Genomic DNA, 24,612 nt, shown 5'->3' on the forward strand with positions numbered 1-24,612 from the left:
GAATACTTCATGCATTTCCTCCTAGAAGAAGCTACAGCATCTACGGAGGAAACCCTTCAAACAATGGAAAGTGATCAACATCAGCCAACAATAATAATGCCGGTACAGTGAAGACATTCTCGATTTATCGGCTTACTGACTGAAGAATTTGGCACGTATAGCGGTTCATGCCATAAAATTACAATAGGTATTACGAGAACACTACGTTGGTGCCGAAACTTCTTAATAAAAAAGTTTCTGCTTATATTGCTGAGTGAAATAGAATGTACTGTATCTTTGCTATTTTTTATCATTTCAACACTGACCTACAGAATTTGCTCTGACAAACAGAACTCAAACTTTTCCTATTCTTTAATTATTCACAATATTCAAGTATAACGCGATCTGACTGCTTTAAAATTAACTCAAAAGAATGGCTCTGAATTAGAGTAAATCCTAACAATAACACATATATGTAATAAGTTACTTACCTTACAAAAATCTTCATTACACGAGCTACTACAATACAGCGACCGCCAATACAGCCAGCTAAATAAAAGATTCTAACTACGGAAGGCTCTAAATACTAATAGGCATGTGGTTAGCAAAGGAAAGATTTGTTGTAAAGCAAACAATATATTTTTTTACCTTGATAATGTGACAACCAATTCAAAAATTATATAATCATGCACGACATCCAGTTCCAAAAATTATATAATCATGAATAATATTCAGTCTCCATGTTGGACACGTCCACAAACGTCCGTTCGCGGTAATACCGCAAACCACCAAAACTGCTAATTATTAACTTCTAACCTACATCACTGATGACTACTCACTTCCAACTTCCATCACTGCTGACTGTTCACCTCCAACTGCAAGTCCGACCAGCCACAGAGAGTCTCTTATAGAGTGCGCACGACGCAGTCAGAGATTAGATACAGAGCGCTACATAGCGCTGCCAACATACAAACACATAAACAGCCTACTTGCGATGCAAAAATTTCCAGAGCTGATAGACTGTGACCAGCTGAATACTTGCATGATGTACAATCGAAATCTTTTTCAGTAGATAATGATTTGTCAAAAGGGTGGTGACTATACTGAGATGCTGATCTGCAATAAAGATACAGGATCAGAATAGTTTTGTCAATATAAAATGAAAATATCGTGAAGTCTTCTGCAGTAACGATGGTGTCTAATACGCTACTTCTGCAAATTTTTACATACCGTTTGTCCAAAAAGTTCCGAGACTAATTCCATTTCTGGCCTATAAGCGACGTCAGTGCAGTAATTCCGGTAGCAGCTTAAACTAACAACAGTAAACAAGAGCTGTGCTTTCGACATATCAGTGAGCAGTTGTGAGCTGACTGTTAAGTAGTCGATATGCGACCTAGTGTGTCAGCGTTGTTGTGCCACAAATCACGCATCACATCACATACCTGAATCAAGCGTTCTTGATATTCTCCAGAATGTTTTGAAGAAGTGTGTACAAAGTTTGCTCCGTACATCTTAACACCCGAACAAAAAGGACGACTCGACGACACCTTCTGCGAACTGACTGAAATAGTAATAATGTCGCGTGACTAGGGCCTCCCGTCGGGTAGACCGTTCGCCTGGTGCAAGTCTTTCGATTTGGCGCCACTTCGGCGACTTGCTCGTCGATGGGCATGACATGAGTATGACTTGGACAACGAAACACTCAGTCCCTGAGAGGAGAAAATCTCCGACCCAGCCGGGAATCGAATCCGGGCGCTTAGGATTGACATTCTGTCGCGCTGACCACTCAGCTAACGGGGGCGGGCACTGAAAGACATGTAAAACGAGGACAATTATTTTCTGGAAAAAATCATCGTAGGTGATGTGACTTGGTGTTTTCAATACTAACCTACCACAAAACGACAACGTTCAGAAAGCCATATGAAGGGTCAACTTCAAACCGAATTGAAGAACATCCCAAAGAAGCACTTTTCTCGCAGTTCAACACAGTTTATGAATGTTCTGTGCGTTGTGCTCCAGTGAGGGAAATCTGTGTAGAACACATGAAACAATATAAACCACCGTCTTAACGTTTCTCTGTTTTTATCGTTCTCCATTTTTTTTATTAATTCAGTTTCGAAACGTTTTAGACTAACAGGGCATTAGTTAACCTGTTGACAATGTCCTTGATAACTGTTTTTTATTTCCGAAACTTAAATCCACGTTAAAATGAAAGCAAGAGATAGCCATACCAAAACGCAAATTACGGAGGTTTTATCGATATCTTAAGACGCATGAATTGCTTCGACATTTTCAAAGACCAATGCGCCGAGTGTAAGCGAAAGGTGTGCTTTGAACGATATCCGATGGCAATACATTCTTTAATACATTTTAATGAAACCAGCTCTGCAAATTCTGGAACAAGTCTGACACACGCAGGAGTTAATTAGAATTATATTAATACCTTCAGCTGCTGACGGACGTTGATATATATGGACGGGGACAGGTGAAAATGTTTGTCCCGACCGGGACTCGAACCCGGGATCTCCTGCTAACATAGTAGACGCTATATCCATCTTTTCTTTTTTATTGTTGGGTTTGGTCGTTGCGGACATCATATGACCTCCGTTAAAGTTCGTTTGGTAACCCTTCTACTCCGTTTTTTATTACAGAGACCAACCAGCTCTCTGACCGAACACGCCGAGTTACCGTGCCGGCAAAATTAGTGTCATGTCCATCTGAGCCACCGAGTGCACAGAGGATAGTGCGACTACAGGGACTATCTCGCACACGCCTCCTGCGAGACCCAAATTCTCACCTTGTATGTCCACACACTACATTCGTAGTGTCCCACCCCAACACACTCATTACTCGTGTAAGACATACTTACCAAGTCGCGTAAGAGTTTCGGGAATATGTGCGCATCCGCACAGAAGGATGTCATGGCCGGTACTGCCAGAACAATATACTTATATGGATATGGTGTCTGTTCTTTCTGACATGTCCGAAAGAACAGACACCATATCCATATGAGTACGCACGCAGAGTTGTCTGGTCGCTGTTTTGATGTTCTGAGGTTAATCTGTACCGTTCACAAACGTACAAACATATTTTAATCATTGTCGCGAAATCTCATTATCGTGATTTGCAGAAAAAGTTGCACTCACACACCGGGAAAATGAAAATAATGATTTAAGTCTTCAGCTTTTTTAAAACCCTTTATTGTTAACACATAGGTATGTGTTCAGTGACTTAAAAAAATACAGTTATTTTGTAAATCATCCCGTCCTAACTATTTACGAATGCACACAAATGCAGACTGCTGGAATAGTTATTTGATGACATAACGCCCAACGAGAAAACGCTCACTACACTCCTTTCGAGTAGCCTAGCTCAAAAAAGCATTAATTTAACTATTTTACTAATGCACTTTGTACATACAGTAATTGTAGAAACAGAAATAGTTATACCTGTCGATGCACGAACATATATAAAATAATGGGTAAGGGCAACTGTTTCGTGCCAACTTCATTGCAATCTGAAAGTGCTCGGCTTCTCGTGCACAGGTATATGTTACAATCGAGAACTGCAGGTCTTCAGCACAAAACTATAATGGTGGACTCGACAAACGACTACAACTGCACACCACCTCCTGATTTAGGATCTGTGTCTCCTTCGTTGTTGTTTCAGAGAAAGTGGGCTACGTGTTGTCCCATGGTTTATCGCTCTCTCACGCCACAATAGAGGCGCCGTGCTCACACGTACGGGCGCGTAGGACTGCCTGAGAGGCGTGAAGGATGGTCTTGCCTTGACTCCTTTCTTCTCGTCTCCGCAAACGACAAAACCAAGCTGCCGCAACTTCTCAAGGCTACAACTAACGCCACTTCCTGCCGTTAACGACGCCTTGATCATGCTATCTCCGCTTCACATTGTGCTTTCCACTGCCGATGAATTTTTAATTTCTAACTATATAATTACTGTTATTTTTAGTTATAATGTTGATTACTTCGTTAAAAACCACGGATACAACAGTTCGTGTGAGAGTGTGAGAATCGCTGAAACAACGATACTTCCGTAAGGCGCCTCGTCTACAGCACTACGAGATCGCAAAACAGCAAGCAGTGATGTGATATTAAAACAAGATCATGTTTCTTACCACTGGTTGGATAGACAGCCATTATTTAATTCTTTTGTTGTGGATGTGCATTTGAATTCAGATTCTGTAATATTAGTTTAAGTACCATTTCTTACTGTAGTATACGTTGAAACCTCTTAAAGTGAGCCACTCCATTGACTATAATGAGCTACCCTCAGCCTTGCTATACTTACTTGCACCTCTGTTGGTCGCTACATCTGCGCTTTAAATTCTGGCGAGAAGAATGAGCAGCGGAGAGTTTCATGAGACATCCACACTGGTACTTTAATCAGCGAATATTGTCATTCCTCAGCTTATGTTTTGCATTTCATACATCTGTGGGTCTAAGTGTATGTATACAGTCCTGGGTTTCCCTTTCACATTTGTTTATTACGTTTGCATGTTGTATTTCTGTTTTTCCCTTTCTCATTTCTTGTTTCGACTGCTAGAGAGAGTGTCTGTGTGTGATATTTCCATGTACTTTGCTTCTTGGACAGCGATTTTTTCAATGGTAGTGACAGTTTAGCCAGCTTTTATGTAGAGGTCAAGTAGATTCAGCTGGACCAATCGCTTAGCGGCGATTGGTCAGCAGCTACTGCAGAGGTTGGACCGTTTCTGCTACTGAGTGTGGATCTCCCTCCGGCAGTGCGGGACACCAGATGTACGTAGGGCTGTCTGAAGGTGAAGCTGTCTGCCCTGGTGTTACGTAACAGTGTTATGTAAGTTTAGGTATTTGGAATGTATAAGGATTTGGTCGAGGCTGAGATGTCTATTAGAAGTATAACCGTGATAAAACATACGGGAGTATCTATTTAATTTAGGGAGTGCGACGATGCTTATTAATATTTCGATTATTTAACGCGACTCTCTGCTCTTGCGCTATTAACCATTGGAGAGTGCTTGGTCCAAACCATTTTTCGCTTTATTTAGTGTGAGTCTTTTATGTGTGAGTGCGTTGTGTGTGTGTTATCCGTACATCGTGTTAGAATTCTTTTTTCATGTTCTTCTTCTTGTTCTTGTGCTAATACAGGATGAGACTTCACGGTCTGTCCTGGCCTCACCATATCTTCCTCGTCCTTCCCACATTGCTTCTTCCAGTAGGATTGAATTCCACTACTTGTCGAGGCATTCTGCGAGGGAAATATTGCTTCTTCCAGCAGGATTGAATTCCACTACTTGTCGAGGCATTCTGCGAGGGGAAATATTGCTTCTTCCAGCAGGATTGAATTCCACTACTTGTCGAGGCATTCTGCGAAGGGAAATATTGCTTCTTCCAGCAGGATTGAATTCCACTACTTGTCGAGGTTTTCTGCGAGGGGAAATATTGCTTCTTCCAGCAGGATTGAATTCCACTACTTGTCGAGGCATTCTTCGAGGGGAAATATTGCTTCTTCCAGCAGGATTGAATTCCACTACTTGTCGAGGCATTCTGCGAGGGGAAATATTGCTTCTTCCAGTAGGATTGAATTCCACTACTTGTCGAGGTATTCTGCGAGGGGAAATATTGCTTCTTCCAGCAGGATTGAATTCCACACTTGTCGAGGCATTCTGCGAGGGGAAATATTGCTTCTTCCAGCAGGATTGAATTCCACTACTTGTTGAGGCATTCTACGAGGGGAAATACGCAATAAATGCTCTCTCCAATCCTGCTTCTGTTGGATTACTTTTTCAGTTAATGCCGGAACCCCCCATTTCTTTCTGTTGGGTTGGCAGAAGAGCCAACACCATGTTACGAGAGGAGGCCGAAATGCACGCGTTTTAGCTCACGCAGGCTGGCGTGAGGAGGGAAGGACTATACTGAAGTGAGGTCTGGAATATGACAAGGAATTAGAATTCAGTAAGCGGACGTAACTAGTTTGATACTTAAGTTTAATCCATTAATGATGAACGTCGCTCTTGACGGTACATGATTCACAATGTGATCTGTTCAGAATATAGGCTGTCGGAAGGTGAAGCTGTCTGCCCTGGTGTTACGTAACAGTGTTATGTAAGTTTAGGTACTTGGAATGTATAAGGATTTGGTCGAGGCTGAGATGTCTCTTAGAAGTATAACCGTGATAAAACATACGGGAGTATCTATTTAATTTAGGGATTGCGACGATGCTTATTAATATTTCGATTATTTAACGCGATTCTCTGCTCTAGCGCTATTAACCATTGGAGAGTGCTTGGTCCAAACCATTTTTCGCTTTATTTAGTGTGAGTCTTTTATGTGTGAGTGCGTTGTGTGTGTGTTATCCGTACATCGTATTAGAATTCTTTTTCCATGTTCTTCTTCTTGTTCTTGTGCTAATACAGGATGAGACTTCACGGTCTGTCCTGGCCTCACCATATCTTCCTCGTCCTTCCCACATTGCTTCTTCCAGTAGGATTGAATTCCACTACTTGTCGAGGCATTCTGCGAGGGAAATATTGCTTCTTCCAGCAGGATTGAATTCCACTACTTGTCGAGGCATTCTGCGAGGGGAAATATTGCTTCTTCCAGCAGGATTGAATTCCACTACTTGTCGAGGCATTCTGCGAAGGGAAATATTGCTTCTTCCAGCAGGATTGAATTCCACTACTTGTCGAGGCATTCTGCGAGGGGAAATATTGCTTCTTCCAGCAGGATTGAATTCCACTACTTGTCGAGGCATTCTGCGAGGGGAAATATTGCTTCTTCCAGCAGGATTGAATTCCACTACTTGTCGAGGCATTCTGCGAGGGGAAATATTGCTTCTTCCAGCAGGATTGAATTCCACTACTTGTCGAGGCATTCTGCGAGGGGAAATATTGCTTCTTCCAGCAGGATTGAATTCCACTACTTGTCGAGGCATTCTGCGAGGGGAAATATTGCTTCTTCCAGCAGGATTGAATTCCACTACTTGTCGAAGCATTCTGCGAGGAGAAATATTGCTTCTTCCAGCAGGATTGAATTCCACTACTTGTCGAGGCATTCTGCGAGGGGAAATATGGCTTCTTCCAGCTGGATTGAATTCCACTACTTGTCGAGGCATTCTGCGAGGGAAATATTGCTTCTTCCAGCAGGATTGAATTCCACTACTTGTCGAGGCATTATGCGAGGGGAAATATTGCTTCTTCCTGCAGGATTGAATTCCACTACTTGTCGAGGCATTCTGCGAGGGGAAATATTGCTTCTTCCAGCAGGATTGAATTTCACTACTTGTTGAGGCATTCCACGAGGGAAAATACGCAATAAATGCTCTTTCCAATCCTGCTTCCGTTGGATTACTTTTTCAGTTAATGCCGGAACCCCCCATTTCTTTCTGTTGGGTTGGCAGAAGAGCCAACACCATGTTACGAGAGGAGGCCGAAATGCACGCGTTTTAGCTCACGCAGGCTGGCGTGAGGAGGGAAGGACTATACTGAAGTGAGGTCTGGAACATGACAAGGAATTAGAATTCAGAAAGTGGACGTAACTAGTTTGATACTTAAGTTTAATCCATTAATGATGAACGTCGCTCTTGACGGTACATGATTCACAATGTGATCTGTTCAGAATATAGGCTGTCGGAAGGCGAAGCTGTCTGCCCTGGTGTTACGTAACAGTGTTATATAAGTTTAGGTACTTGGAATGTATAAGGATTTGGTCGAGGCTGAGATGTCTCTTAGAAGTATAACCGTGATAAAACATACGGGAGTATCTATTTAATTTAGGGATTGCGACGATGCTTATTAATATTTCGATTATTTAACGCGATTCTCTGCTCTAGCGCTATTAACCATTGGAGAGTGCTTGGTCCAAACCAGTTTTCGCTTTATTTCGTGTGAGTCTTTTATGTGTGAGTGCGTTGTGTGTGTGTTATCCGTACATCGTGTTAGAATTCTTTTTCCATGTTCTTATAGATTCCGCGACTGTAGAAACCAGTAGTTTGGGGGCGAAGAAGTCGCCGAGCCATTTTCGGAGATAATTTTCATCCAGAAAGGAAGTTTCTTGAATATTGTTAGGTAGAGAACAGAAAAAGTGAGAATCGAAAGGCGCAAGATCAGATGAATAAGGTGGATGTGAAATGACTTTCCACCTCAACTCCTGTATCGTGTTTTTGTCAATCAGGTGTAATGAGTGGAGTCGTATCACTTCAAGCAGTCTTCCTGGTCGTTGTCCTTGGATTGTGTCTGCAAGACATCTCATTTGTTGACAATAAATATTAGAATTGATGGTCATACCTCGGGATGCAATTCTTAGTACACCAGACCGTTGCTGTTTCACCAGATGCATAACATTTTCTCTTGTGGATGTGTGCAAGTCCTTGTACGGGGAGATGCTGCTTTGTTTGGGCTCAACCATTCCATTCCATTCTTTGCCTTATGTTAACATTAAAAAACACAAATTTTTGCCACCAGAAACATTCACAAGCTTATTGATGACGAGCAAGCAAAAATCCCATCCGCTGATCTTCGTGATTTTGGCTCGGAGCATACAGTATCCATACACCCCATTTTTAAGCCTTCAGCATCGCATACAGAAGTCCCATAATGGTGGAATGACCACAGTTCATCACTGGCGTGGATTATTGTGGGTTAATGAATTTCAGACCATTTTCATCAACCCCGAACATGGAGAATCACTAATTTCAAAACCATCCTCCTTAAAACGGGAAAACCATTTTCTTGTGCGCTCTGCCCAACGTATTATCCCCATAAACCGCGCACACTTTTCTGGCTGCCTCCGCTGCTGTCATCTCTCACTGATCTCAAACAGAAGAATGTGTCAGAAATGTTTCGATTTGTCCACTCGACATTCCATTTTCTAACGTCCACAGCTCCACTCACTATCTCCAAATGAGAAAATGACAATATGTAATCTCAAATAGCAACAGTGAATTACAATAAAAATTGACAATCGACAAATAAGCCGTAGAAACCGGAATAAGAACATGCAAAACAAAAACGCTACGAACTTATGCACCAACCTAATATTAGCTCCTCTTCTTTTTAGCAGTGCTTCCAACTCTGGAACCTTGTTGCGAATGCTTCGGCAATTGATCAATAAAATGTTAATCATTTCATCTGTTTGGTCCATTTCTTCGAATCTTACTCAGATACTTTGGAGTCTTTATTATCTACATCTACATCTACATCCATACTCCGCAAGCCACCTGACGGTGTGTGGCGGAGGGTACTTTGAGTACCTCTATCGGTTCTCCCTTCTATTCCAGTCTCGTATTGTTCGTGGAAAGAAGGATTGTCTGTATGCTTCTGTGTGGGCTCTAATCTCTCTGATTTTATCCTCATGAGCTCTTCGCGAGATATACGTAGGACGGAGCAATATACTGCTGGACTCTTCGGTGAAGGTATGTTCTCGAAACTTTCACAAAAGCCCGTACCGAGCTACTGAGCGTCTTTCCTGTAGAGTCTTCCACTGGAGTTTATCTATCATCTCCGTAACGCTTTCGCGATTACTAAATGATCCTGTAACGAAGCGCGCTGCTCTCCGTTGGATCTTCTCTATCTCCTCTATCAACCCTATCTGGTACGGATCCCACACCGCTGAGCAGTATTCAAGCAGTGGGCGAACGAGTGTACTGTAACCTACTTCCTTTGTTTTCGGATTGCATTTCCTTAGGATTCTTCCAATGAATCTCAGTCTGGCATCTGCTTTACCGACGATCAACTTTATATGATCATTCCATTTTTAATCACTCCTAATGCGTACTCCCAGATAATTTATGGCATTAACTGCTTCCAGTTGCTGACCTGCTACATTGTAGCTAAATGATAAGGGATCTTTCTTTCTATGTATTCGCAGCACATTACACTTGTCTACATTGAGATTCAATTGCCATTCCCTGCACCATGCGTCAATTCGTTGCAGATCCTCCTGCATTTCAGTACAATTTTCCATTGTTACAACCTCTCAATACACCACAGCATCATCTGCAAAAAGCCTCAGTGAACTTCCGATGTCATCCACCAGGTCATTTATGTATATTGTGAACAGCAACGGACCCATGACACTCCCCTGTGGCACACCTGAAATCACTCTTACTTCGGAAGACTTCTCTCCATTGAGAATGACATGCTGCGTTCTGTTATCTAGGAACTCCTCAATCCAATGACACAATTGGTCTGATAGTCCATATGCTCTTACTTTGTTCATTAAACGACTGTGGGGAACTGTATCGAACGCCTTGCGGAAGTCAAGAAACACGGCATCTACCTGGGAACCCGTGTCTATGGCCCTCTGAGTCTCGTGGACGAATAGTGCGAGCTGGGTTTCACAGAACCGTCTTTTTCGAAACCCATGCTGATTCCTACAGAGTAGATTTCTAGTCTCCAGAAAAATCATTATACTCGAACATAATACGTGTTCCAAAATTTTACAACTGATCGACGTTAGAGATATAGGTCTATAGTTCTGCACATCTGTTCGACGTCCCTTCTTGAAAACGGGGATGACCTGTGCCCTTTTCCGATCCTTTGGAACGCTACGCTCTTCTAGAGACCTACGGTACACCGTTGCAAGAAGGAGGGCAAGTTCCTTCGCGTACTCTGTGTAAAATTGAACTGGTATCCCATCAGGTCCAGCTGCCTTCCCTCTTTTGAGCGATTTTAATTGTTTCTCTATCCCTCTGTCGTCTATTTCGATATCTACCATTTTGTCATCTGTGCGGCAATCTAGAGAATGAACTACAGTGCTGTGAAACAGCTTTGGAAAAAGACATTTAGTATTTCGGCCTTTAGTCTGTCATCCTCTGTTTCTGTACCATTTTGGTCACAGAGTGTCTGGACATTTTGTTTTGATCCACCTACCGCTTTGACATAAGACCAGAATTTCTTGGGATTTTCTGCCAAGTCAGTACATAGAACTTTACTTTCGAATTCATTGAACACCTCTCGCATAGCCCTCCTCTCACTACATTTCGCTTCGCGTAATTTTTGTTTGTCTGCAAGGCTTTGGCTATGTTTGTGTTTGCTGTGAAGTTCCCTTTGCTTCCGCAGCAGTTTTCTAGCTCGGTTGTTGTACCACGGTGGCTCTTTTCCATCTCTTACGATCTTGCTTGGCACATACTCATCTAACGCATATTGTACGATGGTTTTGAACTTTGTCCACTGATCCTCAACACTATCTGTACTTGAGACAAAACTTTTGTATTGAGCCGTCAGGTACTCTGTAATCTGCTTTTTGTCACTTTTGCTAAACAGAAAAATCTTTCTACCTTTTATAATATTTCTATTTACGGCTGAAATCATCGATGCCGTAACCGCTTTATGATCGCTGATTCCCTGTTCTGCGTTAACTGTTTCTGGAATGGATGGAGAGTCACAGAGCTGAAATACTCTTGTGTGCACTTCACATTCAGTCAACGACCTGTCTCTGATGTGTAGTGCACCCTCGATCGATTTAGAGCAGCCCTACAATTCTCCACTGTGTGGTGCAAGTCTAGGATGTCACAGCCTATCTTGTAACATTGTAACTCGCTTGATCAAACCTTCTACTCGGCTAAGAGCAAAGGGCCCATGTCTGTTGGTGAAAATGCTGCGGATTGTGAGCTTCTTTGAAACCTTGTGAACAATACTGGTGCTCTTAAACCTTTGCTAGTTGCGAGTACGATCGAAGTATGCCCTCAGAGTCGACATGATAGGCATTGTTTGTTCCAACGTGCGCCACAATCTGAATTTGGCTGCACAGTCTTGTCTCTGTAGCTTCTTCAGCATGTTGAATAAAACCTCCAGGTGTCCGTGCACAGTGCATGGATCCTTCCCATCTCTTGCTGCCATTTCCCTATGGGTACCATTATTCGCCCTACGTTTCATAAATCGACTGACAGTCTCCTACCCTTTTGCATTTTCCTCTCCTTGATACATGTTTCTCAACAGGCTAACTATGTCTCAATATCTCAGGTTCAATTCAATTGGAACACATGACATCGAATTTGTTGGTTAGGTATGTGGCTGTATTACTCTGAGTTCTCCATAGTTCCTGCCACTCTTGTGTGCCTGTAGATCTACCACTCACATGAAATTCACATTCAAGTGGGTAAGCTGTGATCGACTCGTACTTCCTGCAGACGAAAGAGAATGTATTAGTTTACGGACAGCATCCGTTGGAGTGTACAATATCCTTTATAAAGCGTCTCTACATATCCTTTTCATCTTTCATCCTTGTCTTCTTTGCTTAGTATGTTTCATACTCATTCTCGTACAGTTTATTTACCATTCGTCACATGGTTTTTAAAATTGTGCTGCAGAGCGCATATATCTTTCCTATAATCATGCATGTTTCTATCAATTTGGTTTCTTTTCTAGTTATTCCTGCCTCGCCATTTTATGTTTTCCGTCAATAAAAATTTTTGGACTTATGTACCCCTTTTACCTACTTCCTTTACCGCATATTCAAATTTTCTTTTTCCGTCGACGACGTTCCGTAATTCCTGCGAAGAGTTCTACTTTACCTTTTCTTTTTACAATGTTGTTCCTCTGCTGCCTTCACTATTCCACCACTCAAAACTACCCATTCGTCAGTTATTGCGTCCTCTTCCCCTGTTTCATAGTCACCTAATAACCTTTTTAAAAGTCTCAAAAATCTGGGGATCTTTCATCGAATCCTTTGCTGTCTATAATTCCCTACAGTTTTGAGATTTCTTCAGTATAAACTTACAGTTCATAACCAATAAATTATGGGCCACAGTAAGCATCTGAACTGTTTTGCAATTTGAAATCTAAAAAAATGTTCAAATGTGTGTGAAATCTTATGGGACTTAACTGCTAAGGTCATCAGTCCCTAAGCTTACACACTACTTAACCTAAATTATCCTAAGGACAAACACACACACCCATGCCCGCGGTAGGACTCGAACCTCCGCCGGGACCAGCCGCACAGTCCATGACTGCTGCGCCTGAGACCGCTCGGCTAATCCCGCGCGGCTTTGAAATCTAGTGTTGAAGTCTCCGTGTTTCCATTATATAACCTATGTGAAACCTTGATATCTTTCCAGGTCTCTTTCACATATATAACCTTCTTTCCTGAATCCTTAAAGCAAGTGTTAGCAAAGATTAAATTATACTATGTGTAAAATTCAACCACACGTTTTCCCCTCTCATTCCTTTTCTCCAGACCATGCTCCCCCACTATTTTTCTTCTTCTTCTTTTCTCTGCTAGTGAATTCTATCGGTCGTTAAATTTAAAATATTCGCTTCTCTCAATGAACTGAATAATTTCTTTTATAGCATTATACTTTTTCCCACTTACTTCCTCATCTACGGAACTACTAGGCATGTAAACATGTGCTATCATCGCAGGTCTTATGTTTATGTCTTCCTTGGTTACAATCATGGTTTATTATGCAGTATACTGCAGTTCACTCGCATACTACAGCAGAGATGTATTTTCTCGGGATAAATAACGTCCGTAGTTTTCCCTAGCTTTTAATGGTTTCCGAAAGACCAAAAAACATAGCACTGCCATGTTACAAGCCCAATCAGTCAATCATGCAGACAATTGTCCCTGTAACTACTAAAACGGAGTGCAGCCTCTCATAAGGAACAATACATTAGACCAGCCTCTCTAAAGATACCCCACTGATGTGATTTCACATACGGTAGGGCTACCTACGTTGTATCATTGAGGCATTCAAGCGTCAGCATGGTGCGTAGTTGGTCTGTACTTCTCTATATACACTCGAGTTCCACCAGTTATGACGAAGACATTAGCGATACGCCAAAATATTATCTACATCCACAATGGCTTTATTGTCTCTCTTCCGTAAGGGCCAGGATATACAACTCTCTTATCCTGTGCTTATCCATCGAACGAAGTTACGCATCTTTAATAGGCCATGTCCATGTTCAACGAGTAAGCTTGTGAAGAGGATATTTTGAACTATATTACCTTTGTGATCTGAAAAAGAAAATCTGCGTAGATATTGCGTTGTAGTTGCAGCAATAGTGCCATCATTTGCTTCCCTGCTTCTTTCATGTGTTAGTGCTCTGCTTCAATAGACGTGTGTTCCATCCTCACTAAATATATTCACAATTGCCCCTTCATTTATCGTACTCCAACCCGTTTTCAAGGACAATATCTTTCAGTAACAATTTTTTTGCACCGAGAAACAATGTACTTTGATTAACTTCATTTCCTTTCTTATTCCGAAGTTAGCCTTCATTAACTCATAAGAATAATGAAATTTTGATTTCATTCTAAATTGCTAGAATTATTTTGGATGATACTTCCCTTCACTTTCGTCAGCAGACAAACGAAACTCTGGGATGACAATTTTTTTCACACTGTGCATTTAATTAAGAACCAATTAAGAATAATTGTCTTAATATGTGCCCAGTTCCTTAACAGACGTTATTACTACCAATAAATGCCAGCGTTGACGTCTCTCTCAGTTCTGTCTTTTTTGTGAGTTTACAGCTGTCTCAGAACTTGCCCCCTTCCTCGAGTGACTACTTTGTAGAAGTAACGTTTTGTTGCTTTATTGACGAACGTAATCGTTAATGGGAAGCCTGGACAGAATGGAGTTAATGAACTGGGGCGAGTACCTGTACTGACCTGCACGTGCCCGGTGTTTCAAATGCAGGCCACTGGAAACATGTCATATTTCACAATTAACGGTAGTTCTGTCATACTTTACTGTCAGCAGCCTGAAGTTATCTGCTAATTAGAGACATAAATTTACTTAATTAATGGTCCAATGTATATAAAAAAGGAACAGTAACTTCATAAAATGGTCACAGATTAGCACCTGTCATTTTGCGTATACTAGACATAGCCTGTCGACTTCTTCTGTTAGGTAATACTGCGACCAATGTTGGTCTCTCGTTAATAGCCCGCTCAGCCTGGGTACCACTGATGTTCCGGTTTTAGGATACTCAATACTGAACTTCCTTGTCGTAAATCGATGTGGCTAATCATGATGAAGCAAAATGCTCAAATAGAAACAGGGAGATGGAAAGTTTTCCGTGTTTGCAACGTGAATGTCAGTGTATGCAAATTGGGCCGCGTACAATTCTTGATTACGAGACTTTAAGCCAGTGTCATGGGGTAAAACACAAATCTTTCTACAACATTTAATCGAATTGTAAGACACTGTTGATTGGCCTGAGTGAAGAGTTAGCCAAAAATATCGTAGCTTTTTAGCCTTATACTCAGTAGGATTTCTAGGGTGCCGTTCGGTACATACGGACTATATCTTCCACACTGGGCGTGTGAATTTCTTTCTTTCTACAACCATTGGAGTGGTACCACACGAGACACGCTTCAGCACACGGCATCAGGATTGGTATAATTATGTGTGGAGTCTCTGAGAAGAACGGATCACACTTGGTGTGATGGTATGCAGTGCTAATGGGTATAAAACACGACCACTTTTGGTTCGTATAGCCGGTAATTTGGACAGCAGATTTTGCGTTTTTGACATGCTATTGTCGGTACTGTGACATAAATGAAAGTTGGTAGGCGTGTTTCTAAACCTGAAAGATGATGTCTATTCAGATTTCGCGCCATAGTCATCACAGTGATGCTAGTAGCACCACTATGAGGATGCAAATCAGGTTTTGTTTTAAATACACGCTGTAACGGTCGTGAGCATTAGTTATGATTCAGATTGGACGTGATGAGTTGATATTAGCGAAGAATGTCTTTAAGGTGACAAAGACGCCATTATAAACACCTCAGTGAGTTTGAACGAGATCATGTAATAGGGCTACGAGAAGCTGGATGTTCCTTCTCTCACGCTGCACAAAGAGTTGGCAGGAATGTAGCCACTGTACATGATTGCTGGCAGAGGTGGTCGGGAGTATGTAGTGTCGCAAGAAGACAGGTCTCCAGACGGCCATGTGGCACTACCGGGAGGGAAGACCATCGTCTAGAGTATATGGCTGTTTGCTATTGAAAACTTAATAATTAAATGCATTGTGCAGTACCTATACAGTACTACTCATAAGCGCATTATACGTGTAAACCAGAATTTCAATTTTTATAACGTCATAAAATATTCCTATTAGCTTTTCTTTAAGTATTATGATCAGTTTTTGAGTTCATATTTTTTCCGTTTTGATAAGCTCAGTTCTACGATTTAGTATCATGAAGTAGGCTACCTAACGCTGACCGATGGCATTCAAAGTTGTCTGTAACTCATTTATTAAGTATACATAATGTAAATATACTTATTAATGAGCAATATTTTTGTAGGTATCTGACTGTTTTTATTGTCACCTCGTCCATTAATACAACACTAGTAACAAATGAAAAAGTACAGGAATGCGGATGACTTGGTACGAACAGCATAATGATGGCATTGTCGCAGCCAAGATACATACACTCCTGGAAATTGAAATAAGAACACCGTGAATTCATTGTCCCAGGAAGGGGAAACTTTATTGACACATTCCTGCGGTCAGATACATCACATGATCACACTGACAGAACCACAGGCACATAGACACAGGCAACAGAGCATGCACAATGTCGGCACTAGTACAGTGTATATCCACCTTTCGCAGCAATGCAGGCTGCTATTCTCCCATGGAGACGATCGTAGAGATGCTGGATGTAGTCCTGTGGAACGGCTTGCCATGCCATTTCCACCTGGCGCCTCAGTTGGACCAGCGTTCGTGCTGGACGTGCAGACCGCGTGAGACGACGCTTCATCCAGTCCCAAACATGCTCAATGGGGGACAGATCCGGAGATCTTGCTGGCCAGGGTAGTTGACTTACACCTTCTAGAGCACGTTGGGTGGCACGGGATACATGCGGACGTGCATTGTCCTTTTGGAACAGCAAGTTCCCTTGCTGGTCTAGGAATGGTAGAACGATGGGTTCGATGACGGTTTGGATGTACCGTGCACTATTCAGTGTCCCCTCGACGATCACCAGTGGTGTACGGCCTGTGTAGGAGATCGCTCCCCACACCATGATGCCGGGTGTTGGCCCTGTGTGCCTCGGTCGTATGCAGTCCTGATTGTGGCGCTCACCTGCACGGCGCCAAACACGCATACGACCATCATTGGCACCAAGGCAGAAGCGACTCTCATCGCTGAAGACGACACGTCTCCATTCGTCCCTCCATTCACGCCTGTCGCGACACCACTGGAGGCGGGCTGCACGATGTTGGGGCGTGAGCGGAAGACGGCCTAACGGTGTGCGGGACCGTAGCCCAGCTTCATGGAGACGGTTGCGAATGGTCCTCGCCGATACCCCAGGAGCAACAGTGTCCCTAATTTGCTGGGAAGTGGCGGTGCGGTCCCCTACGGCACTGCGTAGGATCCTACGGTCTTGGCGTGCATCCGTGCGTCGCTGCGGTCCGGTCCCAGGTCGACGGGCACGTGCACCTTCCGCCGACCACTGGCGACAACATCGATGTACTGTGGAGACCTCACGCCCCACGTGTTGAGCAATTCGGCGGTACGTCCACCCGGCCTCCCGCATGCCCACTATACGCCCTCGCTCAAAGTCCGTCAACTGCACATACGGTTCACGTCCACGCTGTCGCGGCATGCTACCAGTGTTAAAGACTGCGATGGAGCTCCGTATGCCACGGCAAACTGGCTGACACTGACGGCGGCGGTGCACAAATGCTGCGCAGCTAGCGCCATTCGACGGCCAACACCGCGGTTCCTGGTGTGTCCGCTGTGCCGTGCGTGTGATCATTGCTTGTACAGCCCTCTCGCAGTGTCCGGAGCAACTATGGTGGGTCTGACACACCGGTGTCAATGTGTTCTTTTTTCCATTTCCAGGAGTGTATATTCCTATTAGCTTTTCTTTAAGTATTATGATCAGTTTTTGAGTTCATATTTTTTCCGTTTTGATAAGCTCAGTTCTACGATTTAGTATCATGAAGTAGGTTACCAAACGCTGACCGATGGCATTCAAAGTTGTCTGTAACTTATTTATTAAGCATACATAATGTAAATATACTTATTAATGAGCAATATTTTTGTAGGTGTCTGATTGTATTTATTGTCACCTCGTCCAGTAATACAACACTAGTAACAAATGAAAAAGTACAGGAATGCGGATGACTTGGTACGAACAGCATAATGATGGCATTGTCGCAGCCAAGATACATAGAAACCCAACATCCACCGCAGAAGAAGCTCCATAGAATATTAAGAGACTGACACAATGTGTGACGAGACAAAAGGTATTGGTTTAATTGTGATGGAAATGGAAGAAGAAGATAAAATGATTGGAAAACATTGTCTGTGGAAAGGGAATGAAAGAAGATATCGCCTGGCAGAATTCGCCACAGAACACAATTTAAACATTGCAACATATATTTATATAAATTAAAAGAAATGTATATGTTGTTGACACCTGGCAGCGCTGGAAAATTTCAGACAGAGAATACAATACCAAGACAGATTTAGAAAGCAGATTTTAAAAACATTTCTTGTAGCAGATGTGGACACTGGCCATCTCGAGATGAAAAACGAAGATACATCTACATCTACATCTACATGGATACTCTACAAATCACATTTAAGTGCCTGGCAGAGGGTTCATCGAACCACCTTCACAATTCTCTATTATTACAATCTCGTATAGCGCGCGGAAAGAATGAACTCTTATATCTTTCCGTACGAGCTCTGATTTCCCTTATTTTATCGTGGTGATCGTTCCGCTCTATGTAGGTCGGTGCCAACAAAATATTTTCGCATTCGGAGGAGAAAGTTGCTGAATGGAATTTCGTGAGAGGATTCCGTCGCAACGAAAAATGCATTTATTTTAATGATTTCCAGACCAAATCCTGTATCATTTCTGTGACTCTCTCTCCCATATTTCGCGATAATACAAAACGTGCAGCCTTTCTTTGAATTTTTTCGATGTACTCAGTCAGTCCAACCTGGTAAGGATCCCACACCGCGCAGCAGTATTCTAAAAGAGGACGGAAAAGCGTAGTGTAGGCAGTCTCCTTAGTAGGTCTGTTTCATTTTCTAAGTGTCCTGCCAATAAAACGCAGCCTTTAGTTAGCCTTCCCCACAACATTTTCTATGCGTTCTTTCCGATTTAAGTTGTTCGTAATTGTAATAGCTAGGTATTTAGTTGAATTTAGGGCTTTTAGATTAGACTGATTTATTGTGCAACCGAAGTTTAACGAGTTCCTTTTCGCACTCATGTGGATGACCTCACACTTTTGTAGTAAGATAGGAAATCAAGGAGATGAACTTGGGTAGATTCAAATAATTAGAGTTTTTGAGAGTTTCAAAGGGAGCATTTGACAGCTACAGGGGAAAGAAACACATAGATCGCGAATAGGTAGTTTTGAGGGATTGAATAGTGAAGACAAGCTCCAGGAGAAAACCCCGTATAACACTGGATATAGTGAATATAATCAGCGAAATGAGAAAATATAAAAGTGCAGTAAGTGAAGGAGACAGAAATGAAGAGAACCGTCTAAAACATGAGGTAGACACAAAGTACGTCATTGAATAGCATAAATGAATACCAAAGAAATGCAGAACTGTAGCAACACGCACGGCTATGAAAAAATGTCCCTACAAAACTTATAGAAACCTTTGGAGAAAGGATAACTAGGTGTAAGAGAATATCAAGCTTTCAGTTGTCAAGTCACTACTAAGCAGTGAATGATGGGCTGAAAAGTGGAAGGAGTGAACTTGAAGAGCAGATGAAGGGAAGATTAACAAGATGAAGATGAAATGGGAGATACGATACTGTAAGAAAAATTTGAATAAGCACTGAAAGATCTAAGTTGGAACTAGACCTCTGGAGAAAACGACATTCTCTCAAAGTTATTGAGATCCCTGGTAGTGCCAGCCAAGAGAGGTCTTCACGGTATGCAAAATATGTTAGACACACGAAAGACCCACAAAATTAAAAAAAAAATTAAAAATACTAATTACAAATAAATCAGACGGTGACAGGTACCATCGGTTCAATTATTCATGGTTGCGAAATGCAAAAATTATTCGTAGGAGGGACTAGAAGCATTGACAGAAACCTACTTGGTGTGAGATCAGTTTGGATTACGGGGAATTGTAGGAACATAGAGGACATAAAATACAGACCAGCAATAGCAAGGAAATAATTTTGGAAAAAGGGAATCTGTTGGCACAGAATACAAATACAAGTGTTAGGAAGTCGTTTCTGAAGCTATATACCTGGAGTGTAACCAAGTACGGAAGTGCAAGGTCGGGTAAAGAAACCTCCCGTATTTCGAAACGTAATTACACACAAACAAATGAAGATAGAAAGAAAATAATTTTATTTGTGAACTACAAATACTACGCTATTGTACTGTAGTTTTTTTTTTAATAATGGCGTCCTACATGGTTAACATATTGACGAAGCCTTTCGCTCAAGTTGTCCTTAGTTCTTCATGCCATTTCCGGTGAAATGGTAGTCACTTTATGGGTGCTCCTTAAGTGCTTGCAGAGTTGTGGGACGAAGTCTATGGAGTTGACTCTCTGAGTGTCCACAAAGATAAAAATTACAAGGTCACAAGTTGGATGACTATGGGGGCCAGGCGGTGCCTTCTCGCGAAGAGAGAAGACGTCTAGGAAACAACTCTCTCAAAATTTCCAGAGAATGCCGAGAAGTGTGAGCTGTGGCTCGGTCTTGGTGGAACCAGACATCTCCCTCTTCAGTGTTCTCAACAGACTGGTGCAACTTACGTCGGAGGAAGATCTATATCATGTGACAGTAGCGATCTGAATTAACCATTGTCGCTCTTGGAAAAAAATGCGGTCCCCACACCAGATTCAGCAACGGAGTGCCAAACCGTCGCACGATGGCTGAAAAGTTGTTGAATTTCCTGATGGTTCTCTGCTGCCCAGTATTGGAAACTTCGATTACTTACTTTACCTGACAAGCAGAACTGGGCTACAGCAGAAGAAATCAGAACAGCGCCAATGGGAATGTTGAGAAGAATTTCCTCAAATAGGTCTGCGGGTTCCAAAATCTCTCTCATTTGGTTCGTGGGTAACTACTATTTAGTACTGGAGAACCTGAAGATCTCTATGCAGGATTCTTCTTACACTCGTATCAGACAATCCACGGCAGCTGCATGCTTAAGTGATGAACGATTTGCAGACTGCTGGAAGGACGCTTTCACAGGACCTGATGCTCTGAAGTCTGACACCCAAACTCGAATAGTTTTTCTACCAGGAAGAAGATCATGTCGCTTAAGTTCGAAACGAATGCGGGATGCTCGCTAACCAGAAATCAAAGAACCACCATTTCGAATTGTCCGCCCCTGGTAGCTGAGTGGTCAGCACGACAGAATGTCAATCCTAAGGGACCGGGTTCGTTTCCTGGCTGGGTTGGAGATTTTCTCCGCTCAGGGACTGGGTGTTGTGTTATCGTAATCATCATCATTTCATCCCCATCGATGTGCAAGTCGCTGAAGTGGCTCCTGTTGTGACTTGGCAAGACAGCCAAGCCTCTATGAGAGGAAGCCGAAAGGCACGCGTTTAAGCTCACGCAGGCTGGCGTGAGGTCTGGAACAGATAAAGTCATTATACTAGCAAAAAAGGTTCGTAGCTTCTGGAATACTTAACTTTAATCCATAATTGGTGAACCTCGGTCTGACGGTACATGCATCACAAGATAAATAGCAAATGATAATGGCGCCTTGCTAGGTCGTAGCAAATGACGTAGCTGAAGGCTATGCTAACTATCGTCTCGGCAAATGAGAGCGTAATTTGTCAGTGAACCATCCCTAGCAAAGTCGGCTGTACAACTGGGCGAGTGCTAGGAAGTCTCTCTAGACCTGCCGTGTGGCGGCGCTCTGTCTGCAATCACTGATAGTGGCGACACGCGGGTCCGACGTATACTAACGGACCGCGGCCGATTTAAAGGCTACGGCATAGCAAGTGTGGTGTCTGGCGGTGACACCACAGCTTCAAGTCGAAAGACCTGCACCCGGCGAACGGTCTCCCCGACGGGAGGCCTTAGTCACACATTTATATTTACCATTACGATTTGCTCATCTACAACTAAAGCACGATGCTCTGCTAGCCAAACATGGCTCCTATTGAAAATCGCAGGCTATCGATCGATCGATACTCCTCCACAATAGTATCTCCTCCCGGGTTCGATTCCCGACGGGGTCTGGGATTTTCATCTACCTCGAGATGACTGGGTGTTTGTGTTGTCCTCATCATTTCATCATCATTCATGAAAGTGGCGAGACTCGGCTGAGCAAAGGTTGGGAATCTGTGCGGGCTCTGATAACCGCGCAGTTGAGCGCCCCACAAACCAAACATCATCATCATCAGTAGTATCTCCAACGCAGCTCACTCAGCGGCCTCTCGAAATACTAAGGTCTTTTTGCCGGTCCTTGTTGAATGTGGAGACTTAGAGTAATTATGCTGATATAAAGAAGCTTGGGCAGGATAAGATAGCACGTTGAACTGCTTCAAATCAATCTGTAGACCGGAACAAAAATACATTATTTAGACACTAAATATAAGTTTAGCTGCTCATTCTGAAGGCGGTATAGAGAATAAGGAGTGGCTACCTTATTCACTGGCAGCGCCACGATGTTTCGTCATGAGGGGTGTGGTGTCACCGCCAGACACCACACTTGCTAGGTGGTAGCTTTAAATCGGCCGCGGTCCATTAGTACATGTCGGACCCGCGTGTCACCACTGTCAGTAATTGCAGATCGAGCGCCACCACACGGCAGGTCTAGAGAGACGTACTAGCACTCGGCCCAGTTGTACGACGACTTTGCTAGCGACTACACTAACGAAGTCTTTCTCTCATTTGCCGAGAGATAGTTAGAATAGCCTTCAGCTAAGTCCATGGCTACGACCTAGCAAGGCGCCATTAACCATTTCTAGAGAGAGTCTCACTCGTATCATCAAGAATGCTGTATACAAATGATGGATTAAAGTCAAGTATTCCAGCAGCTACGTACTTTTCTTTATAGCATTCATTACGTATCCTGTTTCAGACTTAACGCAAGCCGGCGTGAGTTGACGCGTGCCCTTTCGGCTTCCTCGCCTTGTGTCTAGACTGCCTTGTCTAGACACAACAAGGGGATCGTGGCAATCAGTGGCTGAAACCGAAACAGCATGGCCGGCGGCGACGTTAACAAGGCGCGCAGCTGGCGGCCCGGCCGGTGACAGAGCCGCGGGCAGCTGTTGCGCCTGTCCGCTGCGCGCTGCGCTGCAGCGGCGCACGGCGGGCGGCGGCTGGGCTGTAATTGCCCGCCGTCAGAGTCGCGCCTCTCGTGTTGCATCGCGTGCCGGGAAGTGGTTCCAGTCATCTCTTCAGAAGCGGGCCTGGCGCTTCGCCAGGAGACTGAAATAAATGCCCCGCGCGCTGACACCGCGTTCTGGGCTGCTCCGTTGAACTAAAGTGAAATCCTTGTTTTGCAAATCAAACTGCCTTTTCCTGCTGCTAGTTACTTTATTTATCCCACACGCGTTTCGCCTTCACCTGTTCTAATTAAAGAATTAAAGAGAAAATGACCACAAACCAATCACTAGAGAAGATAACATGAGACTAATTGGAATCAACAATAAAAAGCACCTTCTGACCGTGCCAGAAAATTACCACATACATAAAACCAAAGCAGTGGGGAAAATCCCGTTGAATGACCAAATACACATGCCAAGCAATTCATTATTTACACTAATACATAAAATAATAGAATAATGTTCGCAAAAAGGATAAATATAATAATACTGTTCAATGTAATAACAGTAGAGCCCAACATCTTTACACTCACTCGTCCGTGACCCCCTCCCCAGAATATAGAGACGAAAAGTCAAAACAGCTGTCACCAAACTTTTCAGCCACTCGACAACAGCTACTACAGCCGCCACCCCCACCCAAAAAAAAGTCTATCCCCCCTCTCTCCCACTCATACACGCACACACAGTATAAACATCATAAACAGAAGTTCGTAACGAATACATACTGCGTTAGGTTGGCAACAAATAAGTAAACATATCAAAGACGATGAAACACGTAATGGAGTCGCGATATTTGCGCTGTGAAATGAAATGTACGACGAAATAGTTGTATCGAGTGACAAAAGAACGATAGTTCACCACAAAAAAGAGTGAGAAGTTCGTAACGAACACATACTTTGTTAGGTTGGCAACAAATAGGTAAACATATCAAAGACGATGAAACACGCAATGGAGTCGCGATATTTACGCTGTGAAATGAAATGTACGACGAAATAGTTGTATCGAGCGACAAAAGAACGATAGTTCATCACAAAAAAGAGTGAGAAACATGGTGGACAGTGTGTGAATGGCGAGAACACAAAGATGTGAATATATGGCAGTGATAAAAGTGGCAGTGCGACCTCCAGACCAGATGTGAGGAAACACAGATCAGCATATCGTCAGTAATTACTTTTTTTTTACAAAAAATCGCGGAGTGAACTGTTTGATAATCTGTAACTAACAAAACTGTATCGTTATAGATCCCACTGATGATGCCTTAGGGAAAGGAGAAGGCGAAACGCGTATGGGATAAATAAAGTAGCTAGCAGCAGGAAAAGGCAGTTTGATTTGCAAAACAAGGATTTGTATGCCACACAAACAAACTCGGTAAAGATGAAGTCGTCCAGTTTTTTTACTCGCTGGAA

Source organism: Schistocerca cancellata, chromosome 5 (genome assembly GCF_023864275.1).
Source record: "Schistocerca cancellata isolate TAMUIC-IGC-003103 chromosome 5, iqSchCanc2.1, whole genome shotgun sequence".
NCBI lineage: Eukaryota > Metazoa > Arthropoda > Insecta > Orthoptera > Acrididae > Schistocerca > Schistocerca cancellata.